This window comes from Haemaphysalis longicornis, unplaced genomic scaffold (genome assembly GCF_048455015.1).
Source record: "Haemaphysalis longicornis isolate Haplotype H1 unplaced genomic scaffold, Haemaphysalis longicornis Haplotype H1 scaffold_10, whole genome shotgun sequence".
Classification (NCBI taxonomy): domain Eukaryota; kingdom Metazoa; phylum Arthropoda; class Arachnida; order Ixodida; family Ixodidae; genus Haemaphysalis; species Haemaphysalis longicornis.
The window spans coordinates 60,007,126-60,019,499 of NW_027526204.1; positions in this window are offsets into that span (position 1 = coordinate 60,007,126).

Here is a 12,374-nt window from a genome sequence, read left to right on the forward strand (position 1 = left end):
TATGAGCCCTTTCCCGGAGCTGAGACAATTAAAGGACGTTTTGTGGTCGTGCAAAAGGAAACGGTCCGCCACCATTCCACCGTTCCCTCGCCGGACGGATGGGACCGACGCCTTCCGAGAACGGGGCGCTAGGCCGAGTTTTCAGGTCTTTGTTAAGAGCTGCCACTTTGCAGCTCAGCGACAACCCGTGCGTCGTCGGTGTCTCCCCTCCGCTGAGTGGGGGATGCGGAAAGGGGGGGGGGGGGGGGGGGGGGCAGCCAAACCAGAACGCACGCTGCTCAACGGGATGGAGGGGAAAACGGAGAAAATAAACCCTGATGGTTCGGTCACGGCCGCTGGATGAAAGGCGCACTGCGTGCGCTCTCATCCAGCGGCCGTGGTTCAGTAGCCCGGCTTATAGAAGACGACTGTAGGTGCAAGGGAGGGAAAAATAGATTTGCAAGCCGTCAAAAATGTAACCATGTCCGCGGGGGCGAATAGTGATAACAGCGGCAAAGATATGTGCGCTAGAGAGAATTGTATTGCTTATTTTCTGTGTTATGCGCCATATCCAATTGAACGTTCAAATCTCCCAACCAATTTTTGAACACGTGTTTTGGGGAGAAGGTAAACAGAAGTTATTGCTGAAACAGCAGCGGCACTAAGCAACATTACTTAATTGTAAGATTGTGATGGAGATTTAGAAAAGGTTTCCAAAGAACACAATGTTATAAAAGAGAGAATTAAAAAAAAAACGGAAAAAGGATAGGAGTGAACACAAATAGCGGAAAAGGAGAGAAGGAAGAAAAATGAAAACAAAAACGGAAAGACATCAGCAATGTGGGAAAAATCCACTGAACAAACGCTCACGTGCATGTGATTTCGAGAGTCTGGCTCCGGCTACATACACAGCGCCACTGATACGGTTAGGTAGATGACAATGTTTTAATCGCTGCAAGTGTGCCTGGGTCCTCATTTATACCTTTTTTGATTATATTGAATCGGTATATGAGGTATGAGTCACGTTGTTTTCGTTCCCGGTTTGACCTGAAGCCCGTCTCTAAGAGCGTGACGCTTAGTTATCGAAAGAATGATCTGGAAGGCTGAGGTGTCTGGAGAGGGGCAGGGTCGGGCGCGTTTTGGCGTGCGCTTTGTGATTATTGAACCGGAGCCTGAAAGAAGTCCCTGTTTGCCCTATATATCGCATTCGACACACATTGCATTCAATCAAATAAATCACATTGGAAGTGTCACACGTCATGTTCCCTCGAATTTTTAAAGAGTACTCTGAGTTGGAGCTTTGAGCAGTGCTTGTCTGTTGCATTGTCTTGCAGACAAGGCACCGCGGTTTCAGGCATGGCCGGCATTCATTATGCGCGGACAATGAATTTGTCCTTGCGTTCACGAGTGTGTCTTTGAGGTTCCGGGATCGTCGGTAGACGACGCCTGGGACGGACGGAAACGCCCATTTGAGGCGTTCACTTTGTTCGAGAATGTTGTAGTGCCGCTTCAAGATGTTTTTTACGTTAGGAAAGTCTGTTCGTTGTAAGTCGCGTTGTGGTGGACGGTCCGCAATTAGGTCCACGCGGTTGAGTGCGTCGGCCTTTTTTATGGCGTCATCAGTTACACGCGCTGGGTACCCCTGCCCCTCCAGCATGGTTTTTAAATTTTTGGCGTTGGTAGTGAAATCTTCCGATTTTGAGCAGATTCGTTTGAAACGGTGGGCCTGGCTATAAGGAATGCTATTTTTACAGTGACGTGGGTGGTCGCTTTGGTAATGCAGATATTGCTGGCGATCCGTTGGCTTCCGATACAGCTTTGTCGTGAGTTCACCGTCTTCAATTGTCACGGTCACATCCAGGAAGTTTATGCTCTCTTGAGAGTAGGTGTGAGTAAAATTGATGTTCAGGTGTGCAGAATTGTAACAGTCGATGAAGTGGAGGAGCTCATCCTCGTTGTAGGTCCAAATAAAAAAGATATCGTCAATGTACCTTTTGTACAGGAGGGGTTTTAAGTGGGTTCAGACAGGAATGTGGCCTCTAACTTCCCCATAAACAGGTTGGCGTAGCTTGGTGCCATCTTGGTTCCAATGGCGGTTCCACTAACTTGCCGAAAGTACTCATTGTTGAATTCAAATGAATTTAGTTCTAAGACGAGGGCCGCTAACCTCGTAGTTGCGAGGTGAGCGACCCTCGCGTAAGGTTACACCGCATACGCGCACACGCCGGCATGGTTATAGCCTCCTCCGCAGAAGTGGCGCAAGGAGGGGAGCGGTTCTTTATCGAGGCTGCAACCATGGCCGCCGAACCACGTGCACTTGTTTCGAAGAAGTCGCTTCCTTTACTAGTTGCCGACGACTGGGGGGTCCGCAGAACAGCCGGCCAGCCCCATTTTCCGCCTTTGCCGATGCCTACACTGCGTGGAGGCTGGAGCGTTGGGTTACTGCGGCTTCCCTGTGTCCCACTGGATTGAAGGCCGCACGCTTCCCCACCGGCCGCCTCCTTTCCAGCATCCACACCGTTTCTACGAACCGTGTGTGTGCGTGCGCGCACGGCTCAGGACGCATTCCGAGAACAGTGCGCCGGCAGCTTCCGAGGCATCACGGGTGCGTGTTCGTTTGCCGTTTGGGTATCGGAGGGTCCTGTCAGCATGCGGCATTTCGGGACGTTCCGCATGCGTCACGACGAACGGTTTTAGGCCATCGACTGATTTGTAGTGGGGGTGCGACCTTTGACGTCACGTTTATGCGGGGAGCGCAGGCTTGGGAACAAGTCAAAGATCCTCAGAGGTGCAATAAAGCCTCTTCGCTTCTAACTGATTTCGGAAAAGGGGACCGCTACACCTGCATGCTGCGGAGCATCGAATAATAACGACGAGTGCCCTCTGATTTCTTCTTTACTGCTTTTTTACTGTCTTCTTTTTTACTATTTTTTCGGTATCGAAATTCGCACCCCCCCCCCCCAAAAAAAAAAAAAAAAAAAAAGACAGAAAAAAAAAACAGTCTCTGGGACCGCTTATGCACCCAGCCAGGGTTGTGTGGAAGACGTTCACGCTTTCGTTGTTTTTCTGGGAAAACCGAGATGTCGCAAATTTAATTAAGCGCACAACGGGCGGAGAGCCGCACCTTTGCGGTCTTGCCAGCAGAAAGGCCGATAATTTGTATGGGAGTATTGAAAGACGCGTTTTCCTGTGCGACTGCGTCGAAGGGGCCTGAGAGACGTCGATGTTTCTCTTGTAACGCCGGCGAAATGTCAGTTGTCAGGGGTAGTTACCGCTTTAGAGCGTGCAAAGAGCGGGTGCGTACTGGTCGGTATAGTTACACTAGCTGCGAGGTCATTACAGGTTTCACCAACTATCAATAGGATGGCCCCGGCTGGCCGGACGGAGAGAGTTCCACACGAACTTCCCCGATGGGGGCGACGCCCCCACCGGGGAAGCTCGGTGGGGGCACGCGCCCCGTTGCCCCCACGTAGTTGACGCCTATGCCAGGCGAGATCTCGAACCGGAAGTGGCGGGAGCAGACGACGTAGCCATGAGCCTTTGCGCATTTTACCGGTCACCTATTGGCCCTCCTTAACCCTCCTCCCGCACTGCTGTTTCCCTTACCTGACACTCAATCGCCGGCTCACGGTAAACTTGAACTTGTTTTTTTGGGGTTTTGTGTACCTCACAACTATTGTTTGTACGTCGAACGCTCTTTCCGTGAAATATGAAAGTGTTGTGCTTTGGCCTCAAAAGAAAATGTAGACGTTGGAAAATTCTGGCCGGACGAACATCGGGTGCCCTGTGTTGCCCGTCGTGGCGACTGTCAGAGAACTCTCATGTGACGACCAAGAATAAGCCTCGTTTATTGTTCAGCACCAAAATATACACAGTCCTAACGGTCACATGACTTCCGTGGCGCAATGAAAAGGCCACACGCGCCAGGCGCACACACATCACGGTGACGTCACATCTCCCTTGTATTGGAAACACCATTGTCCACAAAAACGGAAAACACCTCACACCTCAACCGATGACCCCGCACCTCACGACGATGTACACCCTGTCTAGGAAACACCATTGTCCAAACGATAAACAAAAAACACAAAGCATATCAAATTTCAGTCGTCGAAGCCGAGTCTTTTAGCTGACCGAACAACTCGGCGTACCCTGTCGTTCTCTCTGGGCCAGTAGCATCCGTTCACTCACCGCTCTGCTACCTAAATTTGGTCGGCCGTTGCACCAGGATGGGTGGAGGTTCCCGTTTGAACCCATTCCCATTTCGACCTTCTCGTTTGTTCCCTGCCCCTTCAACGCGGCACAAAACGACCTTCCCGCTTCGTGTTTTCCCATTTAGCCCCTTCCCGGAATAACGTACCCAGTTCGACTTAGGGTAATTGTACCGAGGCGTGCGAGTTCTGAAATTAAGATTACGTCCGACTGTATTTTAACCCCATGTTTTGGGTTACCCCCGACGTAACTCAACGATGATGATGATGATGAATAAACTTTATTGGAGACCAGGTGCTGATGTTAGGGCACCCGCCCGGTGGGAGGCTTCCTTAGTCCGGGATGCCTTGGGCTATGCTGGCCATCCGTGCCCTCTCCACCAATCGTCGCTGGTGTGGAAGGTCGGAGCTGGTCAGCAGCTCCACCCACTGCTCATAAGTAGGGTTGGGGTTAGGGGTGAGTGGAGGGGATTGCTGGCACTCCCATACAATGTGGTACAGGGTGCCTGGGTGGGGGCAGGAGTTGCATGTGGCAGGGTATTGGGTGGGATACATGGCATGTAGCAGGGTGTTATGTGGGTAGGAGTTTGTCTGTAGGCGCCGGAAGGTAGTAGCTTCATCGTGAGAGAGGTTCGGGTGGGGGAATGGGTATTTGCGACGCTCGTTCCTGTAGTGGGCGAGTATTTCGGCGTATGTTTGCAGCGGGGTGGGCTTAACTGTTGCTTCCGATGGGGGTTCGTGGCCCTCGTGGGAAACGGCCCGGTGTGAGTGAGCGCGGGCAGCGGCGTGTGCCGCTTCGTTACCCCGAGGGATTCGTGACCTGGAGTCCAAACTATTTGCAGTTCTGGGAGTAGTTTTGCTTGTTGCAGAATTTTCAAGGCGGGTTGTGATATGCGTCCTTTTAGGTAGTTCCTGCAGCGGCTTGGCAGTCAGTAACAATAGTTAAAAAGTCTTGGCCTGTTGTGGCGGCAAGGGCAATGGCAACCTCTTCAGCCGTTTCAGTGGAGTTGGTAAAAACAGACACTGCAGCGAGCTCAGTTCCTCTGGCATTAGCCACGCTGGCGGCTTGTGCAGATTTGTGGGGGTATGGCGATGCATCTGTATATCGGGTGCAGGGGAGGTGGTGGTATTGATTATAAATGGTGCGGGATCTTGCTGCTCGGCGTGCTTTGTTGTAGGTGGGGTGCATATTTCTTGGGATTGGAGCAACGCGAATGTTTTGTCGTATAGCCTCAACGAATAGTATAACTCAACGAAAGTAAAAAAATTACTTGCGTCCGCCGTAACCTGAAAATTAAATTGAAGTTACGTCAAATGTATTCCACCGTAAAAAACGTAACTGCTGGTTTAGCCAAAGTATGCGAATGCCCTATTAACATCCAACTTTATTGCAATGGTCCGTCTTAGGACACGCGGCACCAATTAAAAAAACAACCCGTAGGTTGCTGCGTTACGCCCGACCTGGTCTGGAATATGTGTTGCTCACATGCGTACTGCGCCGTGTAGGCTCTAGTCCAGACGGTTGCACATCTCAGTTTCAAAGTATTGAATTGTTTTATATACGAATGCACATGCACATCTTTCCATATTCAATACGCCCAAAAAAAGAAAAGAAACTGGAATTAACAAAATAGAACCTTTCCGCGGTCGCAGTGCCTGTTTGTAGCGTTCGTAGCTCCTACCGAGTAGCGTCACTAAATAAGCTTTTATTTAGTGATGCTACTGCCGAGAACGAAGTTTTGTCTTTTAACAAATACAATTAATAATTTATTAGGGGTAGCAAAGGGCCACTGTTTTATTTCTGCGCAGGAAAAAGATCTCACAAAATATAATTCTTAAATCTAACTACACAAAAAAATTGGCTCCAATCCACGCTGTGAAAGTGGTTGGAAAGCAAAGCTTTAAACGGCACCCACAACAATTGCCCATGCGACGTGACTTGAATTCACACACGTGGCGCTACAAAGAGTGAAACCAGAGATTCTGCCAGCCGTTACCTGGAATTCCCGGGGGCAGCGTCCCGAACGCAGCAGCGTCGGCCACGGCGGGGCTGCAGCGGCGGACACCGCCGCTGTAGCCCGGACGTGCGACGGCAGAAACAAAACGTAGAGAAGCGTCTTTCGAAGGGTGCGACAGCGGTACCTAGCCACATAGGCGTGCGCAGAGTTCTCGATTAGGGGGGGGGGCAAAGTCTTACCGCTGCGCCCCCCCCCCCCCCCCCCCCCCCCCGGTTTCCAGCAACTCCCGACCTCTTCCCACTGAAGGGCTAGCGGTCCGAACGCAGTGCAAAGAGGGATGGTTATCAAATTTTTATTTCAATGCGATGGAATTGCAACACATACAAAATATTTCTGAGCAGAAATTTTTACTTTACTGTGTTACATTGGCAAAATATGGGCCAATTTGGCGCCCCCCTTCAGATGATTAGGAGGGGCGGCCGCCCCCCCTGCCCCCCCTGTGCGCACGCCTATGCCTAGCCATCCTGATGCGCTAGCTCGAGGCTACACCACCGCGCGCCGCAAGCGCAGACACCAAAATAATTCGGATGTGAGCTTAGTGATTCCCATTCTATTTAAAGGAGCCATGAAGAGAAAATACAAATTTGTTTAATTTGAAAGAACTAGGGTTCAGTATCTCACTCAGCTCCATTACAGCCCCAAAAGACGTTTTTTAACGAAATAAAAGCAAAAAGTATCTAAAAGCTTTCAAATTTTTCCGCCACAGTGACGTGTTATGAGCAAGAATGACGTCATACGGGCCAACAATAAAACATAATTTTCAGTGCGTTAACTGCTCGTTAGCATTGAAGTGATGCGGTCAAATAGAACTAGAGGCCCCATTACAGACGTCCAACCATGTGTCGTCGCGACAGGTCAGTTAGGCGGCCGCCAATCGCACAAACAAGTTTCCGTGACGTCATAGAAAAGTTGCGGGAAATTGGCTAGGGGGTCGCGACTGCTTCACACGTTTTCTTTAATATCTCCGTCATTTTTTCGAAGATTGCGATGATATTGGTATCATTGTTATCGGAACGAAGCGGTCTTTCTAATAAACCCAACTTGTATTTTGTCTTCATGGCTCCTTTAAACTAGTTAATTTTTTAAGTTTGAGAATTGCGAGAAAGCTGAGGAACTTTTAAAATCGCTATTTATTAAAACCTGTTTCTTTTTTTTATTGCGGAAGTTTGATATTCAGTATAAGGGGAGATTAAATGTACAGATACAATCCGGATTCCCAAAGGAATCGGAGCAGGGGACCATGATGTGATCCTTGTATCCACACCATGGAATCTGGCGGACGTCCGGGGTGCGGGCCGCAGGTGGCTTCGCAGAGCAGGGCAACTCCACACCAGGTGCTCTGCTGTATATAGCCTGGTCAACTGGAGCGAGGCAAGAGGGGCAGGTGGAGTTGAACGGGGCATGGTATTGAGGTGGCCAGGACCTCGTCACAGCTGGCGTGAGGGCGACTCCCAGGCGAAGACGTCTGAGCAGGACCTCATCTTGGCGAGGCAACCCGCCAGGGAGATCCGTACCGCGCGGGGGTATGAGAGCGCGCGCGGCGCGCCGTAGACGTTCTTTTTCACTGGAAAGGCGAACACCGTTTGACGAAGGTGCAAGAGGAGCTGGATATTGCACACACACGGGGTATGTTGCGGCATCTGCAGCCTGCATTGCGGGGTGGCTGTTCCGTTGGCGCCATGACACGTGCACACGACATGGATAAGTGTCCACTATGTCCTGGATTTCTAGGAGAAGTTCGTTGGACGTGATAGTTTTACAAAGCTCTCGGACAGCTGCCGACGAATCAGTGTAAATTGTACACTGTGGTGAAGCGTAGTTGATTATCAACGATGTGTGTAGCAGAGCATCCCGCACTGCAAGGAGTTCTGCCTGCGTTGATGGCCACTTCTCCGTTGTTATGTAAGTGCAGGTCACTGGATGGGGAGCCACAGTCGGACAAAGTAGAGCGGTATGAAGTAAGTTGCTCCTTCCGCCTTTTGGAATACCTCTTAAAACACAACCGAATTGATATTCACCAATTTAGAAAACGAAGTCCCATTCGTGGCAAGCAGTGCGCAAAAGGTAGCGTTTCTCTAGCGGCGAGATGTCTGTATGTGGTCCCTACATTTTGTTTTCCAGCCCTGCAAACCACGTTTGCCGTACGACCACTTAATTCCGTCGGGTCCGGGTTACCCAGGAGGTGCTGTTGAACAAGTTAATCAAGCCGTGCAAAGGAATCGCGCAATGGGCGCAAAGCTGCGCCAAAACAGGCCCAAAACAACCGTCGCTAAAGCAGACGACAAAGCCGACGGAATGTGTCCAACTAGGTGGCGTTGATGTGTCCTGCTGACTAAGGTTCTGCTGACACGCCCGCCGCTAAAATCCACCTTACCGCCGGGGAGCAGGCTGCAGCGCGCGGGGTACGCTGGGTAATAAGGCCCCTTTCTGCGTAACCATTCGCCGCGCCATCTACACTGTGCTCCGTGAGTGAAAAGCGCCCCCCGCCTCCCCAGCCGCGTTGGGAGTTTCTTGTCCCGCATGCCACGAAAGAACCGTTGGCTGGTTCTTTATAAAGTTTTGCTTTATAACGTAATTTATGGAAGCGGTAACTATTATGGGCCAAGCCAGTGGTACGATCCATTTTAATGTGTGGCTGACGGTCACTTTATGTGCAAATGTCTGTAAAAGAATGGCCATTGAAGTCTAAAGCTGACATTTTTTCTTGGAAGAAATGGTTCTCACACATTTTGCATCCAGACGTTAAGAACACCCCATGCTGTATTCTTTCGCCTGTTCTTTTTACGGATAATACATATGGGGGCGCGCAGTACGTGGAAAAGCAAAAGCAAACATTTAGGTAGTCATATGCTTAAAACAGATTTCGCGGAACCAGCTGCCGGCTTGAGAACTTTTCTGCGAAATGCCGGCCCAGACATGCATCACATGCAATGCATGCAGTTCCGTCGACTGGGTCCTTACAGTAGTTGTATGTGCACTTGGGTGCACGTCTCTTGACTATAAAAAAACCGTGCAATTGTCGGAATTTGAACCTACATCGGTGCAGATATTTTGTGCACAAGTTTTTTTTTGACAGTGAAATCTTTCCGGCCCTGACTGATTAGTTCGCTGTGGTGGCTGCTAGGAGCACCGGTAGCGGAAAAAAGACTTTCGGCAGCATAATTAATTGTTTAAGTTGTTTCCTTTTTGGCGAGAATCAGGAAGGAACGAACAAACTTTTTTGATTCCATACAGGAGGCAAACAAACGAAAAATACGGAAGCATTTCCTTCTTCAAAAAGCTTCAAGAGTACAGTATCCGCCTCAGATGTTCGCAAACTTTTATCGCCGGAAATATCGGCCGTATGCTCAATTTCAGATAAGTTGCTGCATAGAAGTTTTACAGTATGCATGGCCCTTCCCTTGGATGCACATTTTGGGGAACATTTTCAAACGCAGTAACGCATATTTTCAGAAATTGGAGTGGGTTGAAACTATACGGGTTCGAATGGGAAGGGTGTTTTGGGAGCGGGTTAAAACGGGAAGGGCGTTTTGGGAACGGGTTGAAACAGGAAGCGGTCAAACAGGAAGGGCGTATTGGGAACGGGCGCACACGGGACGGGCAAAACTGGATGGGCGTTTTGGGGATGGGTTCAAATGGGAATGGGTTGTTTCGGGCTACACCTGGACGGGTTGGGTCGATGGGTTGGCTGGTTCACCTGTGACACTTTCTATTGCGTCTGAAGACTGCAGTCTACTTCCTGGTCCGTGGTTGGTGCAGTTGTTAAGTATCGGGAAGTACGAACAGTTGGCGTCGATTCCTGCGCAGGACTTCATCCTTCGTCTTGTCGCAGTAAGACCTTAGAGTTTCTGAAAGACCCACGACTGTGCTCGCGGCCCTTCGGTCCTAGCGCCACACCTTGTCGCCTGTGGATGAAAGAGGTTTATAGCAGCATGACCTTTGTTAAAGTACAGTTTTTACTTGTGCCTATATATCTTAATTTCATCCTGCTTTTTCCAAGATGGGCCTACAGTGCGTGAATTTGGCAAGAAATTGGGAGGGAGCTAAAGAAAAATATAACGTTCAATATTTTGGTTTTACTGGTTTCAGTGTGAAAGTGTGCAAGCCAACATACAGATGGGCAATCAGACTGATAAACCTATAGCCTCACCAACCGGCTAACAAACCGATAGCCCCACCAACAGACCAGCTAAACCGACAGCCCTGCCAACAGACCCACAAGCTTACAACCCCACAGGCTGATAAGCTGACAAACCAACATGCTAAATTTTTGGATCGGCTGCCAATCCAACAGCTTGATGGTCTCGCAATTTCTCTTGGGGGGTTATCTAGCCACCATACTCGGAGGGCAACGCCAAGACCACTCACTGCACAAGGACCTGTACATGGCAGCGCTGGCCTGCCCCGTCCTCGAGAAGGCCAGACCATTTGGTCCACCAAACGTGAAGTTGTCAAATCAGGGTTCCTCGACTAGGGGACCCTCCCCGGTCTTTTTTATCTTCCTCCCCCTTTTTTTCTTCAATTGAGTATTTCTCTATTTCACGCTCTCCCGGCCAAGGCTACCACGGCAGTGTTACTCAGCCTATGCATATGACACACATGTGCACTTGCAGCGCCCCGTACTAGCCACGTATTCTGAAGCACGTAAAACACCCGACAGAAAAAATGGCTCAAGCGTTCCAATGGACACCGCTCCCAAGTACACTCATGCAAAGGAACATCATACGAAACGTGGTGCAGACCGCGTTTTTACGGTGGCTCGAACGCATTAGTAGCCACCATAGCATTAGGCAAGGAAACGCTGCATGGCGGTAATGAAAGACGATGAGGCAGTGAGCACTGTGCCTAGAGAAGACAAGCGGAACACTAATGCGTAGAGGCCATGAAATACAAGGAGTGTGGTTTCAAATCTTCGCTTTATGTCACTTCCCATGTTTGCATGAAAATCCACCATTTTTTGTGTACACTTAAGAACCCACTGCCCTCTTAAAGCAGTCCCCGACTACAGGATCCACCATATGGTGCTAACAAAAGGTTTCTTAATGTAGAGGACAAGGATATTATTCGTGACTTGTGTGCACAGGTGAATAAAGGTAGTTTACAATGTGTTATCTACAAATATTAAAGAGTTTCCCGTCAAATGTGCACTAACCCTGCATCACTCTTTTCACGTCACAATACGTATATAGTTGGCCTTTTTAAAACGGGTGGGCAAGAACACCTGCCCTAATTGAACTTTTAAACACTCCACTCCGAGCACTCCGAGTCCAGGGCACATGAAAGTCCAGTGTATGCACAGCCAGAAACCAATTGTCCCAAGCTTACACCATGGCAGATGCTTGTCCCACAGACCAGAAAAACCAACCACTTCTCCCACCATACACAAACTCTCTAAGCGTACAGAAGATAAAATTGATCACATGAGCTAATTTATAGGCAGAGCAGATGACTCAGCACCAAGCAAAACTCCAATGTCGTCAGTCGGCACAGCACAACGGGGCAGAACAGACAATTCAATGTCGGTTCGCATGCTGTTTTACGTGCCTTCAGCGATATTGTGGACTTTTTTGTAAACACAAACGAATCATTGAGCAGGGTTTCCAACTACTTCCGGTGTGCCTGGAAGGTAGTTGACGAAACGGCGGTATTATTACACGTCCTAGGTCATTATGCCTGGCCTTTTTCCGCGATGCTTAGGGCACAGATTGACCTTGTAGATCGCTGTGTTGGTCGCAGCTTTGAAGACAGCTTCGAAGAGTGTGTATTGTTCCCACAGCTGCTTCCAGTCGGAATGGCAGCTGATGGATGTTAGCTTCACACCGAACATGCAACGTGCAGTCACCTTCTGTGGTTTGGCTGCCAGTTTCGCACTGATGGTGTGCAAGCAATCCAAAGCCGCAACATCAGTGCAGCGGCTGTCAGCATACAGCACGTCACCTCACTGGGATTTGTGTGCACGTCCGTCAATAGTAATCGAAGCGCTAGTTTCCTGCTGCCAGCTGCCATGCTGATGAACGCCTTGGATGTGGTGGAATTGCCGGGAGAAATGTGGTCACCCTGGTCTTTGACATCAGACGTTCCATCCAATAAAAATCCATCGGCCATTCAACTCTGTGGCGGCGGTTGACCAGCGAAGCTGCATTGGCGACACGACGGTACGGCAGTA